Raw genomic sequence first — 17,759 nt, 5'->3', positions numbered from 1 at the left:
ATGGGGCTCCCCCACAGGTTAGGAACTCCCTTTCTTTCCATATTGTGGCATGGGCATGTAGGATTAGATAAGCATACTTAGCGTCTGTAGCAAAGTCTCCCAATTAGAACTGAGGAGGTGGGAGAAATACCTGGTTACAGGCTGTCCCAGGATTCCTCAGATGGTAGCAGACCTTGAGGACAGCTGTCTGGGACAGGAGATTAACACTGAGAAAGATGCACCAGTGTCCAGGAGGAAGTCAATTTCCTGGCCCTCAATAGTTAAATGTACCCAGGGCTCAGCGAGGGTGATGACATGAGCTGGCGCTTGCCCTGGGCAGCCTCGGTCCTGTTGTTGGGTCATCTGATTGGGGATTTCTGACCCAGAGAACGTTTGTCCTCTGGGGCAATGAGCCTTCCAGTGATTGCCTCGGCATAATGGACATGGGCGAGGGGCGGCTTGTTTCTCGTTGGACAATCTTTTTTAAAGTGTCCTTGCAAAACCACACTGATAACAAGCCCTACCGGGTGATTGGCCTGCTCCATTTTCTGTCCTGTCTGAACCACCAAGGTTTGTTTGTCTGAGGGCCATGACAAAGGCTGTGGCCTTTCTCTGATCTCGCTTTTCCTTTTCAGCCTGTTCCTCTTGGTCCCTGTTATAGAACACTAATGTTACCAGGTTTAATAATGCCTCCAGATTTTGTTCAGGGCTCAGGGCTCGCTTTTAGAGCTTTCTCCTGATACCTGCAGCTGATTGGGTAATAAACTTATCTTTTAGGATCAATTGACCCTCGAGGGAGTCAGGTGACAGGGGAGTATATTTTCTTAGGGTCTCCTGTAGCCGCTCAAGGAAGGCAGGATTTTCTTCCTTTCCCTGAGTTATGGTGGACATCATTGAATAATTCATGGGCTTTTTTCTAATTCTCCTTAGTCCTTCTAGAACACAGATCAACAGATGTTTGTGACTCCAGTCCCCATGATCTGAGTCTGGGTCCCAGTGGGGATCCATACTGGGGATGGCTTGCTGACTAGTAGGGAATTTGTCCCTTTCTTCAGCTGTCATTCTGTCATTTACTTGACTAAGATACCAGGTATCTCCAAACTCTCGGGCTGCAGCTAAAGCCGCATTATTTTCATTAAAGGCCAGGGTTTGATCTAATAGCATGACATCTCTCCAAGTGAGATCGAATGTTTGCCCTAGACCCTGTAGGACATCTATATACCTATCACGATCATCTGAAAACTTCCCCTTGTCTGCTTTAATCTGCTTTAAATCAGAGAGGGAGAAGGGGACACGTACCCAGGTTGGGCCAAATTCCCCTCCCCCTACAGCTTAAAGGGAACATAACTGATAGGCTGGGGGTTTTTGTGGTCCCTTGGAGATTTCTTTCCTTGTTTCCCTCTGGGCAAGGATATTAGAGGAGGCTTATCATTAATAGGAAGGGGAGCTATAGGGAAGCTAGGATATGGGGGTAAGCTGAGACGTCTTCTTGTGGGATATAAATTAGAAGCTTTGCATAGTTGTGGATTCTCCTTCAGTGAAAAGAAAGCTTGGACACAAGGTATTTCACTCCATTTGCCTTCCCTCTTACAGAAAAGGTCCAGCTGCAGGATAGTATTTTAATTTATACTTCCCTCAGGTGGCCATTTTTCCCCATCAGAGAAATGATATTGGGGCCAGGCCATAGTGCCAAAAAAAATGAGCCACCTATTTTTCAGGGTTTGCTGGTCAAATTAGTCCCAATGGCTTAGGATGCATTTCAAGGGTGAGCCTGTTGGTGCCTGAGTGTTTCCTATCACTCGGTGAAAGTCGCATCTGTGTTGGCAAGATGTATCCTGAATTTATTCCTTCTAGTGAGTTCTTGGTCTCACTGACTTCAAGAATGAAGCCGCAGACCTCACAGTGAGTGTTACAGCTCTTAAAGGTGGTGCATACGGAGTTGTTCCTTCTGGTGGGTTCGTGGTCTTGCTGATTTCAGGAATGAAGCCGCAGACCCTTGCAGTGAGTGTTACAGCTCATAAAGGTAGTACGGACACAGTGAGCAGCAGCAAGATTTATTATGAAGAGCGAAAGAACAAAGCTTGCACAGCGTGGAAGGGAACCTGAGTGGGTTGCCACTGCTGGCTCGGGTGGCCAGCTTTTATTACCTTATTTGGCCCCACCCATGTCATGCTGATTCGTTCATTTTACAGAGTGCTGAGTGGTCCATTTTACAGAATGCTGATTGATCCATTTTTACAGAATGCTGATTGGTGCATTTATAATCCTCTTGCTAGACAGAAAAGTTCTCCAAGTCCCCATCCGTCCCAGAAGCCCAGCTGGCTTCACCTCTCAAGTTTATTCATGAACATAATTTTACCAATATATTTTATACCTTAATTTTGTTTTTGCACGTTAATGGTTTTTACTTTCAGAATGAAGAACTCCCTTTAGCATTTCTTGTAAGATGAGTCAGGTAGTGGTGAATTCTCTCAGGTTTCCTTTGCCTGGAAAACATTTTATATCACCTTCATAATAAGTTTGCTAGGTACACTATTCTTGAATGACAGTTTTGTTTGTTTTTTAACTTTTATTTTAGGTTTGAGGATACATGTGAAACTCTTGTCGTTGGAGTTTGTTGTACAGATTATTTCATCACTCAGGTATGAAGCCTAGTACCCAATAGTTATTTTTTCTGCCCCGTTCCCTCCTCCCACCCTCCACACTCCAATAGGCCCCAGTGTCTGTTGTTATCTTCTTTGTGTTCACAAGTTCTCATCATTTAGCTCCCACATACAAGTGAGAACGTGCAGTATTTTGTTTTTTGTTCCTGTGTTAGTTTACTAAGGATAATAGCTTCCAGCTCCATCCATGTCCCCAAAAAAGACATGATCTCATTGTTTTTTATGGCTGCATAGTAACCCATGGTATATATGTAGCAAAATTTCTTTATTCAGTCTGTCATTGATGGGCATTTAGGTTGATTTCATGTCTTTGCTATCACGAATAATGTTGCAGTGAACATTTGTGCACATATATCTTTATGGTAGAACTATTTATATTCCCCTGGGTATATACCCAGTAATGTGATTGCTAGGTCTAATTGTAGTTCTGCTTTTAGCTCTTTAAGGAATCAACATACTGCTTTTCACAATGGTTGAACTAATTTATACTCCCACAACAGTGTATAAGTGTTCCCTTTGCTCTGCAACCTCACCAGCATCTGTTATTTTTGACTTTTAATAATGGCCATTCTGCAATCATTAAAAAGTCAGGAAACAACAGGTGCTAGAGAGGATGTGGAGAAATAGGAACACTTTTATACTGTTCGTGGGACTGTAAACTAGTTCAACCATTGCGGAAGTCAGTGTGGCGATTCCTCAGGGATCTAGAACTAGAAATACCATTTGACCCAGCCATCCCATTACTGGGTATATACCCAAAGGATTACAAAACATGCTGCTATAAAGACACATGCACACGTATGTTTATTGCAGCACTATTCACAATAGCAAAGACTTGGAACCAACCCAAATGTCCAACAATGATAGACTGGATTAAGAAAATGTGGCACATATACACCATGGAATACTATGCAGCCATAAAAAAGGATGAGTTCATGCCCTTTGTAGGAACATGGATGAAACTGGAAATCATCATTCTCAGCAAACTATCACAAGGACAAAAAACCAAACACCGCATGTTCTCACTCATAGGTGGGAATTGAACAATGAGAACACATGGACACAGGAAGGGGAACATCACACTCTGGGGACTGTTGTGGGGTGGGGTTAGGGGGAGGGATAGCATTAGGAGATATACCTAATTCTAAATGATGAGTTAATGGGTGCAGCACAGCAACATGGCACATGGATACATATGTAACAAACCTGCACATTGTGCACATGTACCCTAAAACTTAAAGTATAATAATAAAAAATAATAATAATAATAATAGCCATTCTGACTGGTGTGAGATGGTATCTCATTGTGATTTTGATTAGCGTTTTTCTAATGATCAGTGATATTGAGCTTTTTTTTATATGCTTCTTGGCCACATATATGCCTTCTTTTGAAAAGTGTTTGTTCATGCTTTTGGCCAATTTTTTAACGGGATTGTTTTTCTCTTGTAAGTTTGTTTAAGTTTCTTATAGATGCTGGATATTAGACCTTTGTCAGATACACAGTTTGCAAAATTTTTCTCCCATTCTGTAGGTTGTCTGTATACTCTGTTGATAGTTTCTTCGGCTATGCAGAAGCTCTTTAGTTTAATTTGATCACATTTTTCAATTTTTGCTTTTGTTGCAATTGCTTTCAGTGTCTTCATCATGAAATCTTTACCCATTCCTATGTCCAGGATGATAGGGTCTAAGTTATCTTCCAGGATATTTACAGTTTTTGGTTTTACATTTAAGTCATATGACTAGTTAGTTATCCCAGCACCATTTATTGAATAAGTCTTTTCCCCATTTTTTTATTAATTTGAACTTTATTGGTTTTATACATTTCTTATGAAATTGTCAGACTCATATAACATTGTGCTTTTCTTTTTCCTCTGTGCATATTGCTTTCTTCTAAACTTTATTTTAAGCTCAAGGGTAGGTGTGCAGGATATGCAGGTTTGTTACATAGGCAAACGTGTAATGGGGGTTTATTACACAGATTATTTGATCACCTTAGGTATTAAGCCTAGTATCCATTAGTTATTTTCCCTGATCTTCCTTCTCCTGCCACCTTCTACCCTCCAATAGGCCCCAGTGTGTGTTTTTCTCCTCTGTGTGTCATGTGTTCTCATCATTTAGTTACACTTATAAGTGAGACCATGCCATATTTGCTTTTCTGTTCCTGCATTTGTTTGATAAGGATAATGGCCTCCAGCTCCATCCGTGTTCCCACAGAAGGCATGATCTCATTCCTTTTTATGGATGCACAGTATTCCATGGTGTATATGTACCACATTTTATTTATCCAGTCTGGTCTTTGCTATTGTGAAGGTCTTTGCCATTGTGAATAGTGCTGCAATGAACATACACATGCATGTATCTTTATAATAGAATGATTTCTATTTCTATGGGTATATACCGAGTAATGGGATTGCTGGGTCAAATGGTATTTCTATCTTCAGGTCTTTAAGGAATTGCCACACTGTCTTCCACAATGGTTAAACTGATTTACACTCCCACCAAAAGTGTAAAAGTGTTCCTTTTTCTCCATAACCTCACCAGCATCTGTTATTTTTTGACTTCTTAATAATGGCCTTTTAACTGGTGTGAGATGATATCTCACTGTGGTTTTGATTTGCATTTCTCTAATAATCAGTGATGTTGAGCTATTTTTCATGTTTGTTGTCCACGTAAATGTCTTCTTTTGAAGTGTCTGTTCATGTCCTTTGCTCACTTTTTAATGGGTTTTCTTTCTTGTAAATTTGTTTAAGTTTCTTGTAGATACTGGATATTAGACCTTTACCAGACGCATAATTTACAAAAATTTTCTCCCATTCTGTAGGTTTTCTGTTTATTCTGTTGATAGTTTATTTTGCTATGCAGGAGATATTTAGTTTAATTAGGTCTCATTAGTCAATTTTTGTATTTGTTGCTATTGCTTTTGGTGCCTTCTTCATGAAATCTTTTCCTGTGCCTATGCCCTGAATGTTATCGCCTAGGTTATTTTCCAAGGTTTTTATAGATTTGGTTTTTACATTTAAGTATTTACTCCATCTTGAGTTAATTTTTTGTATATGGTGTAAAGAAGGGGCCCAGTTTTAATTTTCTGCATATGGCTACCCAGTTATTGAATAGGGAATCCTTTCCAGATTGCTTGTTTTCATCAGGTTTGTCAAAGATCAGATAGTTGTAGGTGTGCAGTTTTATTTCTGAGTTCATTGTTCTGTTCCACTAGTCTATGTGCCTGTTCTTATACCACTACCATGCTAATTTGGTTACTGTATCCCTGTAGTATAAAGTCAGGTAGTGTGATGCCTCCTGCTTTGTTTTTTGTTTTATTGTTTTATTGTTTTCTTAGAATTGTCTTGGCTATTCAGGCTCATTTTTGGTTCCATACGAATTTTAAAATAGTTTTCTCTAATTCTGTGAAGAATGTCAATGGTAGTTTAATGGGAATAGTAGATTCTTCATGATATTGATTCTTCCTATCCATGAACGTGGAATGTTTTTCCATTTGTTCATGTCATCTCAGATTTATTTGAGCAGCGGTTTGTGATTCTCCTTGTAGAAATCTTTCCCCTGCCTTATTAGCTGTATTCCTAGGTATTTTATTCTTTTTGTGGCAATTGTGAATGGAATTTCACTCATGATTTGGCTCTTGCCTTGACTGTTTTTGTTGTATAGGAATGCTAGTGATTTTTGCACATTGATTTTGGATCTTGTGACTTTGCTGAAGTTGTTTACCAGCTTAAGAAGCTTTGGGGCTGAGATAATGGAGTTTTCTAGATATAGGATCATGTCATCCACAATGAGAGATAGTTTGACTTCCTCTCTTCCTATTCGAATGCGCTTTATTTCTTTCTCTTGCCTAATTGCCCTGGCCAGATATTCCAATGCTATGTTGAATAGGAGTGGTGAGAGAGGGCATCCTTGTTTTATGCCAGTTTTCAAGGGGAATGTTTCCAGCTTTTGTCAATTCAGCATGATGTTTGCTATAGATTTGTCATAGATGGCTCTCATTATTTTGAGGTATGTTCCTTCAATACCTAGTTTATTGGGGGTTTTTTACATGAAGGAATGTTGAATTTTATCAAAAGTCTTTTCTGCATCTATTGCGATAATCATGTGGTTGTTTGTCTTTAGTTCTGTTTATGTGATTAATCACACTTATTGATTTGCATATGTTGAACCAACCTAAGGCCTACTTGATTGTGGTGGATAAGCTTTTTGATGTGCTGCTGGATTTAGTTTTCAAGTATTTTGTTGAGGATTTTTGCATCAATGTATATGAAGAATATTGGCCTGAAGTTTTCTTTTTTGTTGTATCTCTGCCAGATTTTGATATCAGGGTGATGCTGGCCTCATAGAATGAGTTAAGGAGGAGTCCCTTTGTTTCAATTTTTTGGAATAGTTTCAGGAGGCCCATTGCTGCTTTTTGTCAGCTTTTTCAGAGGTCAGATGGTCATAGGTGTGCTGCCTTTTTTCTGGGCTCTATATTCTGTTCCATTGGTCTATGTGACTGTTTTTATACCAGTACCATGCTGAAGGAGTTTTCTGGCTGAGACTATGGGGTTTTCTAGATTTAGAATCATGTCATCTACAAACAGATATTTAGACTTTCTCTCTTGCCATTTGGAGCCCTTTATTTCTTTCTCTTGCCTGACTGGTCTGGCCAGGACTTCCAATGATATGTTGAATAGGAGTGGTAAGAGAGAGCATTCTTGTCTTGTGCCAATATTCAAAAGGAATGCTTCCAGCTTTTGACCATTCAATATGATGTTGGCTGTGGATTTGTCATAGATGGCTCTTATTATTTTGAAGTATGTTCCTTGCACACTTAGTTTATTGAGTTTTTAACATGAAGGGGTGTTGAATTTTACTGAAAGCCTCTTCTGCCTCTATTGAGATGAGCATGTGGCTTTTGTCTTTAGTTTTGCTTATGTGATTAATCACATTTATTGATTTGCATACATTGAACCAACCTTGCATCCCATGATGAAATAGCTTTTTGATGTGCCACTGGATTTCATTTGCAAGTGTTTTTGTTTTTTATTTTTTGAGGATTTTTGCGTAGATACTCATCAAGGATATTATTGGCCTGAGGTTTTCTTTTTTTGTTGTGTCTGTGCCTGGTTTGGGTGTCAGGATGATGCTTCATAGGATGAGTTGGGGAGGAGTCCCTCCTACTTAATTTTTGGAATAGTTTCAGTAGGAATGGTACCAGTTCTTCCTTGCACATCCGGTAGAATTCAGCTGTGAATTCATCTGGTGCTGGGCTTTTTTGGTTAGTAGGCTATTTATTACTGATTCAATTTTGGACCTTATTATTGGTCTGTTCAGGAATATTGTCTATTCCTGGTTCTGTCTTGGGAGGGTGTATATGTCCAGGAATTTATTCTTTTCTAGGTTTTCTAGTTTGTGTACATAGTGGTGTTTTTAGTAGTTTCTGATATCTATTTTTATTTCTCTGAGGTCAGTGGTAACATCTCCATCATCATTTCTGATTGTATTTATTTGGATCTTCTCTCTTTTCTTCATCAATCTAGCTAGTGGCCAGTCTGTCATAACTTTTTCAAAAAACCAACTCCCCAACTCCTGGATTTATTGACCTTTTGAATGGGCTTTCATGTCTCTATTTCCTTCAATTCAGTTCTGATTTTGGTTATTTCTTGTTTTCTGCGGAATTTGGGGTTGATTTGTTTTTGCTTCTTTGGTTCTTTCAGTTGTGATGTTAGATTATTAATTTAAGATTTTTCTGCCTTTTTGATGTGGACACCTAGTGCTATGAAATTCCCTTTTAACAACTGCTTAGCTGTGTCCCAGAGACACTGGTTTGTTGTATCTTTGTTCTCATTTGTTTCAAAGAACTTCTTGATTTCTGCTTTAATTTAATTATTTACCCAAAACTGATTCAGCATCATGTTGTTTAATTTCCATGTAATTGCATGGCGTTGAGCAATCTGCTTAGTCTTAACTTCTATTTTCATTGCACTGTTGTCCAAGAGTGTGTTTGGGATGGTTTTGGTTCTTTTTCATTTGCAGAAGATTGTTTTATGACCAATTATGTGGTCAGTTTTAGAGTAGGAATCATTTGGTGATGAAAAGAATGTATATTCTATTGCTTTGGGGTAGAAAGTTCTGTAGAGGTCATTAAGGTCCATTTGGTCCAATGTTGAGTTCAGGTCCTTAATATCTTTAATTTTCTGCCTCAATGATCTATCTAATACTCTCAGTGGAGTGGTGAAGTCTCCCATTATTATTATGTGGGAATCTACACCTCTTTGTACGTCTCTAAGAATTTCCCTTATGAATCTGGTTGCTCCTGTGTTGGGTGCATATATATTTAGGGTATTTAGGTCTTCTTGTTGAATTGAATTATTTACTATTATGTAATGCACTTCTTTGTCTTTTTTTTTAGTTATTTACATTTTAATGTAATTTTACAATCCTGGATCCCAAAAAGTCTTGGCTTGAATTTGCTTTTCTTTTTGTTTAATTTAAGTTTTATGGTACATGTGCACAATGTGCATGTTTGTTACATATGTATACATGTGCCTTGTTGGTGTGCTGCACCCATTAACTCGTCATTTAACATTAGGTATATCTCCTAATGCTATCCCTCCCCCCTCCCACCACCCCAAAACAGGCCCCAGTGTGTGATGTTCCCCTTCCTGTATCCATGTGTTCTCATTTTTCAATTCCCACCTATGAGTGAGAACATGCGGTGTTTGGTTTTTTGTCCTTGCGATAGCTTGCTGAGAATGATGGTTTCCAGCTTCATCCATGTCTCTACAAATGATATGAACTCATCCTTTTTTATGGCTGCATAGTATTCCATGGTGTATATGTGCCACATTTTCTTAATCCAGTCTATCATTTTTGGACATTTGGCTTGGTTCCAAGTCTTTCCTATTGTGAGTAGTGCCACAATAAACATGCGAGTGCATGTGTCTTTATAGCAGCATGATTTATAATCCTTTGGGTTTATACCCAGTAATGGGATGGCTGGGTCAAATGGTATTTCTAGTTCTAGATCCCTGAGGAATCGCCACACTGACTTCCACAATGGTTGAACTAGTTTAAAGTCCTACCAACAGTGTATAAGTGTTCCTATTTCACCACATCTCCTCCAGCACCTGCTGTTTCCTGACATTTTAATGATGGCCATTCTAACTGGTGTGAGATGGTATCTCATTGTGGTTTTGATTTGCATTTCTCTGATGGCCAGTGATGATGAGCATTTTTTCATGTGTTTTTTGGCTTCATAAATGTCTTCTTTTGAGAAGTTTCTGTTCATATCTTTTGCCTACTTGTTGATGGGGTTGTTTGTTTTTTTCTTCTAGATTTGTTTGAGTTCCTTGTAGATTCTGAATATTAGTCCTTGGTCAGATGAGTAGATTGCAAAAATTTTCTCTCATTCTCTAGGTTGCCTATTCACTCTGATGGTAGTTTCTTTTGCTGTGCAGAAGCTTTTTAGTTTAATGAGCTACCATTTGTCAATTTTGGCTTTGGTTGCCATTGCTTTTGGTGTTTTAGACATGAAGTCCTTGCCCATGCCTACGTCCTGAATGATATTGCCCAGGTTTTCTTCTAGGGTTTTTATGGTTTGAGGTCTAACATTTAAGTCTTTATTCACTCTTGAATTAATTTTTGTATGAGTTGTAAGGAAGGGATCCAGTTTCAGCTTTCTACACATGGCTAGCCAGTTTTCCCAGCACCAATTATTAAATAGGGATTCCTTTCCCCATTGCTTGTTTTTGTCAGTTTTGTAAAACATCAGATAGTTCTAGATGTACGGCATTATTTCTGAGGGCTCCGTTCTGTTCCATTGGTCTATATCTCTGTTTTATTACCAGTACCATGCTGTTTTGGTTACCGTAGCCTTGTGATATAGTTTGAAGTCAGGTAGTGCGATGCCTCCAGCTTTGTTCTATTGGCTTAGGATTGACTTGGCAATGCAGGCTCTTTTTTGATTCCATATGAACTTTGAAGTAGTTTTTTCCAATTCTGTGAAGAAAGTCATTGGTAGCTTGATGGGGATGGCATTGAATCTATAAATTACCTTGGGCAGTATGGCCGTTTTCACGATATTGATTCTTCCTACCCATGAGCATAGAATGTTCTTCCATTTGTTTGTGTCCTCTTTTATTTCATTGAGCAGTGGTTTGTGGTTCTCCTTGAAGAGGTCCTTCACGTCTCTTGTAAGTTGGATTCCTAAGTATTTTCTTCTCTTTGAAGCAATTGTGAATGGGAGTTCACTCATGATTTGGCTCTCTGTTTGTCTGTTATTGGTGTATAAGAATGGTTGTGATTTTTGCACATTGATTTTGTATCCTGAGACTTTGCTGAAGTTGCCTATCAGCTTAAGGAGATTTTGAGCTGAGATAATGGGGTTTTCTAAATATACAATCATGTCATCTGCAAACAGGGACAATTTGATTTCCCCTTTTCCTAATTGAATACCCTTTATTTCTTTCTCCTGCCTAATTGCCCTGGCCAGAACTTCCAACACTACGTTGAATAGGAGTGGTGAGAGAGGGCATCCCTGTCTTGTGCCAGTTTTCTAAGGGAATACTTCCAGTTTTTGCCCATTCAGTATGATATTGGCTGTGGGTTTGTCATAGATAGCTCTTATTATTTTCAGATATGTCCCATCAATACCTAAATTATTGAGTTTTTAGCATGAAGGGTTGTTGAATTTTGTCTGAGGCCTTTCCTGCATCTATAGAGATAATCATGTGTTTTTTCTCTTTCGTTCTGTTTATATGCTGGATTATGTTTCTTGATTTGCATATGTAGAACCAGCCTTGCATCCCAGGGATAAAGCCCACTTGATCATGGTGGATAAGCTTTTTCATATGCTGCTGGATTCAGTTTGCCAGTATTTTATTGAGGATTTTTGCATCGATGTTCATCAGGGATATTGGTCTAAATTTCTCTTTTTTTGTTATGTCTCTGCCAGACTTTGGTATCAGGATGCTGCTGGCCTCATAAAATGAGTTAGGGAGGATTCCCTCTTCTTCTATTGATTGGAATAGTTTCAGAAGGAATGGTACCAGCTCCTCCTTGATGCCTCTGGTAGAATTCAGCTGTGAATCCATCTGGTCCTGGACTTTTTTTGGTAGCTAAGCTATTAATTATTGCCTCAATTTCAGAGCCTGTTATTGGTCTATTCAGAGATTCAACTTCTTCCTGATTTAGTCTTGGGAGGGTGTATGTCTCCAGGAATTTATGCATTTTTTTCTAGATTTTCTAGTTTACTTACGTAGTGGTGTTTATAGTATTCTCTGATGGTAGTTAGTATTTCTGTGGGATTGGTGGTGATATCCCCTTTATCATTTTCATTGCATGTATTTGATTCTTCTCTCTTTTCTTCTTTGTTAGTATTGCTAGCGGTCTATCAATGTTGTTGAACTTTCCAAAAAACCAGCTCCTGGATTCGTTAATCTTTTGAAGGGTTTTTTGTTCCTCTATTTCCTTCAGTTCTGCTCTGATCTTAGTTATTTCTTGCCTTCTGCTAGCTTTTGAGTGTGTTTGCTCTTGCTTCTCTAGTTCTTTTAATTGTGATGTTAGGGTGTCAATTTTAGATCTTTCCTGCTTTCTCTTGTGGGCATTTAGTGCTGTAAATTTCCCTCTACACACTGCTTTGAATGTGTCCCAGAGATTCTGGTATGTTGTGTCTTTGTTCTCGTTGGTTTCAAAGAACATCTTTATTTCTGCCTTCATTTCATTATGTATCCAGTAGTCGTTCAGGAGGAGGTTGTTCAGTTTCCATGTAGTTGAGCGGTTTTTAGTGAGTTTCTTAATCCTGAGTTCTAGTTTGATTGCACTGTGGTCTGAGAGACCGTTTATTATAATTTCTGTTCTTTTACATTTGCTGAGGAGTGCATTACTTCCAAGTATGTGGTCAATTTTGAAGTAGGTGTAGTGTGGTGCTGAAAAGAATATGTATTCTGTTGATTTGGGATGGAGAGTTATGTAGATGTCTATTAGGTCCACTTGGTGCAGAGCTGAGTTCAATTCCTGGATATCCTTGTTAACTTTCTGTCTCGTTGATCTGTCTAATGTTGACAGTGGGGTGTTAAAGTCTTCCATTATTATTGTGTGGGAGTCTAAGTCTCTTTGTAGGTCTCTAAGGACTTGCTTTATGAATCTGGGTGCTCCTGTATTGGGTGCATATATATTTAGGACAGTTAGTTTTCTTGTTGAATTGATCCCTTTAACATTATGTAATGGCCTTCTTTGTCTTTTTTGATCTTTATTGGTTTAAAGTCTGTTTTATCAGAGACCAGGATTGCAACTCTGCCTTTTTTTGTTTTCCATTTGCTTGGTAGATCTTCCTCCATCTCTTTATTTTGAGCCTATATGTGTCTCTGCACGTGAGATGAGTTTCCTGAATACAGCACACTGATGGGTCTTGACTCTTTATCCAATTTGCCAGTCTGTGTCTTTTAATTGGAGCATTTAGCCCATTTACATTTAAGTTTAATATTGTTTTGTGTGTATTTGATCCTGTCATTTTGATGTTAGCTGGTTATTTTGCTCGTTAGTTGATGCAGTTTCTTCCTAGCCTTGATGGTCTTTACAATTTGGCATGATTTTGCAGTGGCTGGTACAGGTTGTTCCTTTCCATGTTTAGTGCTTCCTTCAGGAGCTCTTTTAGGGCAGGCCTGGTGGTGACAAAATCTCTCAGCATTTGCTTGTCTTTAAAGTATTTTATTTCTCTTTCACTCATGAAGCTTAGTTTGGCTGGATGTGAAATTCTAGGTTGAAAATTCTTTTCTTTAAGAATGTTGACTATTGCCCCCCTCTCTCCTGGCTTGTAGAATTTCTGCTGAGAGATCAGCTGTTAGTCTGATGGGCTTCCCTTTGTGGGTAACCCAATCTTTCTCTCTGGCTGCCCTTTACATTTTTTCCTTCATTTCAACTTTGGTGAATCTGACAATTATGTGTCTTGGAGTTGCTCTTCTCGAGGAGTATCTGTGTGGTGTTCTCTGTATTTCCTGAATTTGAATATTGGCCTGCCTGGCTAGATTGGTGAAGTTCTCCTGGATAATATCCTGTAGAGTGTTTTCCAAATTGGTTCCATTCTCCTCATCACTTTCAGGTACACTAATCAGACGTAGATTTGGTCTTTTCACATAGTCCCTTATTTCTTGGAGGCTTTGTTCATTTCTTTTTATCCTTTGTTCTCTAAACTTCTCTTCTCACTTCATTTCATTCATTTGATCTTCCATTACTGATACCCTTTCTTCCCATTGATAGAATCGGTTACTGAGGCTTGTGCATTCATCACGTACGTCTTGTGCCATGATTTACATCTCCATCAGGTCCTTTAAGGACTTCTCTGCATTGGTTATTCTAGTTAGCCATTTGTCTAATTTTTTTTCAAGGTTTTTAACTTCTTTGCCATGGGTTCAAACTTCCTCCTTTAGCTCAGAGTAGTTTGATCATCTGGAGACTTCTTCTCTCATCTCATCAAAGTCATTCTCCATCCAGCTTTTTTCCATTACTGGTGAGGAGCTGCATTCCTTTGGAGGAGGAGAGGCACTCTGATTTTTAGAGTTTCATTTTTCTGCTCTGTTTTTTCCCCATCTTTGTGGTTTTATCTACCTTTGGTCTTTGATGATGGTGACATACAGATGGGGTTTTGGTGTGGATGTCCTTTCTGTTTGTTAATTTTCTTTCTAACAGACAGGACCCTCAGCTGCGGGTCTGTTGGAGTTTGCTGGAGGTCCACTCCAGACCCTGTTTTCCTGGATATCAGCAGTGGTGGCTGCAGAACAGCGGATGTTGGTGAGCAGCAAATGTTGCTGCCTGTTGTTCCTCTGTAAGTTTTGTCTCAGTGGAGTACCCAGCCGTGTGATGTGTCAGACTGCCCCTACTTGGGGATGCCTCCCAGTTAGGCTACTCGGGGGTCAGGGACCCACTTGAGGAGGCAGTCTGTCCCTTCTCAGATCTCCAGCTGGATGCTGGGAGAACCACTACTCTCTTCAAAGCTATCAGACAGGGACATTTAAGTCTGCAGAAATTTCTGCTGCCTTTTGTTCAGCTATGCCCTGCCCCCAGAGGTGGAGTCTACAGAGGCAGGCAGGCCTCCTTGAGCTACGGTGGGCTCTACCCAGTTCAAGCTTCCCAGCCACTTTGTTTACCTACTCAAGCCTTGGCAATGGTGGGCACCCCTCCCCCAGCCTTGCGGCCTCCTTGCAGTTTGATCTCATACTGCTGTGCTAGCAATGAGCGAGGCTCCATGGGCGTTTGACACTCCGAGGCAGGCATGGGATACAATCTCCTGGTGTACCGTTTGCTAAGACCATTGGAAAAGCACAGTATTAGGGTGGGAGTGACCCAATTTTCCAGGTGCCATCTGTCACCCCTTTCTTTGACTAGGAAAGGGAATGACCTGACCCCTTGCACTTCCTGAGTCAGGCGATGCCTCAACCTGCTTCAGCTCATGCTCAGTGCACTGCACCCACTGTCCTGCATGCTCTGTCTGACACTCCCCAGTGAGATGAACCCAGTACCTCAGTTGGAAATGCAGAAATCACCTGTCTTCTGAGTCACTCATGCTGGGAGCTGTAGACTGGAGCTGTTCCTATTCGGCCATCTTGGCTCCACCCCCCAAATTTGCTTTTCTTTGTAACAAACAATTTTATTTCTCACCTTAAATTCTATATTTTCTTCATCTAAATTGATACCACAATCCATTCCAGTTTGGACAATTGAAACATCATCTTTATGGTGTTTCAATTAGGTTAATGATCCCTTCCAAATTACATGTCCATTATGGGTTAATTTAAATTTTTTTTCTAACTGTCCCTTTTGGACTCTGCAGCAATCCACAGCAACTTTTTTCTTCCCTTCTGTTATAAAGAAGGTAGCTAGTATAGATGCTTCACCTACTGGGTGCTCTTCTACAGCACAGGGTAATCTGCTGCTCACTTCCTCTTTCAAATCTCCAACAACATGGTAAATTATTTTGTGAAGTTTAATTTTTACTCCTTTTTTGCAGTTGACTGTTGGATAACATTGCCTGTATTCACAATAAAGCCATATATAACACCATCAAATCTTTCATCAAGGTTAATATCATTTGCACTTATATCACCCACTCCAAAATGTACTAATTCTAGTTCACACTCCTGTGATGTACCATAGGTATCTATAATGTTCAAAATGGCCTAAACAGATCATCAACATCACTTTTAATAATCACTAGAAAGTACATTTGAATCTCTTTCTATTTTCTCTCTTGGCTTTAAGGATGTTTGTTCTTTTCTTTCTAAATACTTTAGAAATGATCTCTCCTTCCACTGCACATTGCCATACTTCTCATGGGCTTTCCGATGTGCTTCTTGGTGTTCCTTTGACTTTTCTTCTATTATTTTCAGATCCTCTTGACTTTTCTCCTGTTCTTGTTCATACTTCCTCCAGTCAAAATTTCATGTGCCCTTAGCTCAGATTCTACTTCAAGAATTTCATCTCCTGCAGAAGGAAGGTCTCTGCAGCTTATAATTCCCTCTGCCATGCTGGGATAGGGCTCATCGATTGTTTTTCCATTTTCATCAAACGTTAAGCATACTTTTGCCCAACTTTTTCCAGCAACCAGAACAGAGTCTTCTCTTAAAGTTCTTTCAATTATAGCTGTAGTAACAGGACCTCTTCCTTTGTGACTCTATTACTGTTCCTTACACTGGACCAGTGGGCTCTGCTTTCAATTCTAACATTTCTGCAGTTGTTCTTCTGCCAAAGCCATCAGATTATCACCCGCAAGTGCAGAGAAGGCAGTGTTTGAACATCACTTCCATGATCTTCACACACCACATCAGAAGCCAGTAGCTCTTTTTTCACTTTCTCAGGATCAGCCTCAGCTTTGTCCCATCTATTTATGGCAAGGACAATAGGAAATTGAACATCTTTGGCATGCTGAGTAGATTCTACACCCCATTATCTGCAGCTACAAACAAGATGACAATGTCAGTGACTTGAGCCCCTCTGCTCTCATTGCTGAGAAAGTATCACGTCCTGGAGTATCAAGAAAAGTTATCTTTTCCCCAGAAGGCAGAGACACAAGAAAGGCACCAACGTGCTGAGTGGTGCCTCCAGCTTCCATTGTTGCCACTTGAGTTTTTCTCTTTTGTTTTCTTTTCTTTTTTGTTTCTTTTTATTATACTTTTAGTTCTAGAGTACATGTACACAACGTGCAGGTTTGTTACAAATGTATACATGTGCCGTGTTGGTTCGCTGCACCCATTAACTCCTCATTTACATTAGGTATTTCTCCTAATGCTATCCCTCCCCTATCCCTCCACCCCATGACAGGCCCTAGTGTGTGATGTTCCCTGCCCTGTGTCCAAGTGTTCTCATTGTTCAATTCCCACCTATGAGTGAGAACATGTGGTGTTTCATTTTCTGTCCTTACAGTGGTTTGCTTGGAATTATGGTTTCCAGCTTCATCCATGTCCCTACAAAGGACATGAACTCATCCATTTTATGGCTGCATAGTATACCATGGTGTATATGTGACACATTTTCTCAATCAAGTCTATCATTGATGGACATTTGGATTGGTTCCAAGTCTTAGCTATTGTGAATAGTGCTGCAATAAACATACATATGCATGTGTCTTTATAGTTGCATGATTTATAATCTTTTGGGTACATAACCAGTAATGGGATGGCTGGCTCGAATGGTATTTCTAGTTTTAGATCCTTGAGGAATCGCTACACTGTCTTCCACAATTGTTGAACTAGTTTACACTCCCACCAACAGTGTAAAAGCATTCCTATTTCTCTGCATCCTCTCCAGCACCTGTTGTTTCCTAACTTTTTAATGATTGCCATTCTAAATGATGTGAGATGGTGTCTCATTGTGGTATTGATTTGCATTTCTCTATGACCAGTGATGATGAGCATTTTTTGAAGTGTCTGTTGGCTGCATAAATGTCTTCTTTTGAAAAGTGTCTGTTCATATCCTTTGCCCACTTTTTGATGGGCTTGTTTGATTTTTTTCTTGTAAATTTGTTTAAGTTCTTTGTAGATTCTGGATATTAGCCCTTTGTCAGATTGCAAAAATTTTCTCCCATTCTGTAGGTTGCTTGTTCATTCTGATGGTAGTTTCTTTTGATGTGCAGAAGCT

The 17,759-nt window shown here is 39.5% G+C and overlaps 1 pseudogene; it reads right to left on the bottom strand.

The window, feature by feature from the left end:
- Positions 1 to 277: 277 nt before the first annotated feature.
- On the bottom strand, positions 278 to 17,082 carry LOC129467465 (translation initiation factor IF-2, mitochondrial-like; annotated as a pseudogene).
- Positions 17,083 to 17,759: the final 677 nt, after the last annotated feature.

This window comes from Symphalangus syndactylus, chromosome 18, assembly GCF_028878055.3.
Source record: "Symphalangus syndactylus isolate Jambi chromosome 18, NHGRI_mSymSyn1-v2.1_pri, whole genome shotgun sequence".
Classification (NCBI taxonomy): domain Eukaryota; kingdom Metazoa; phylum Chordata; class Mammalia; order Primates; family Hylobatidae; genus Symphalangus; species Symphalangus syndactylus.
Note: the sequence above shows the minus strand (reverse complement) of the source record. Positions and strands in the feature narration are given on the sequence as shown.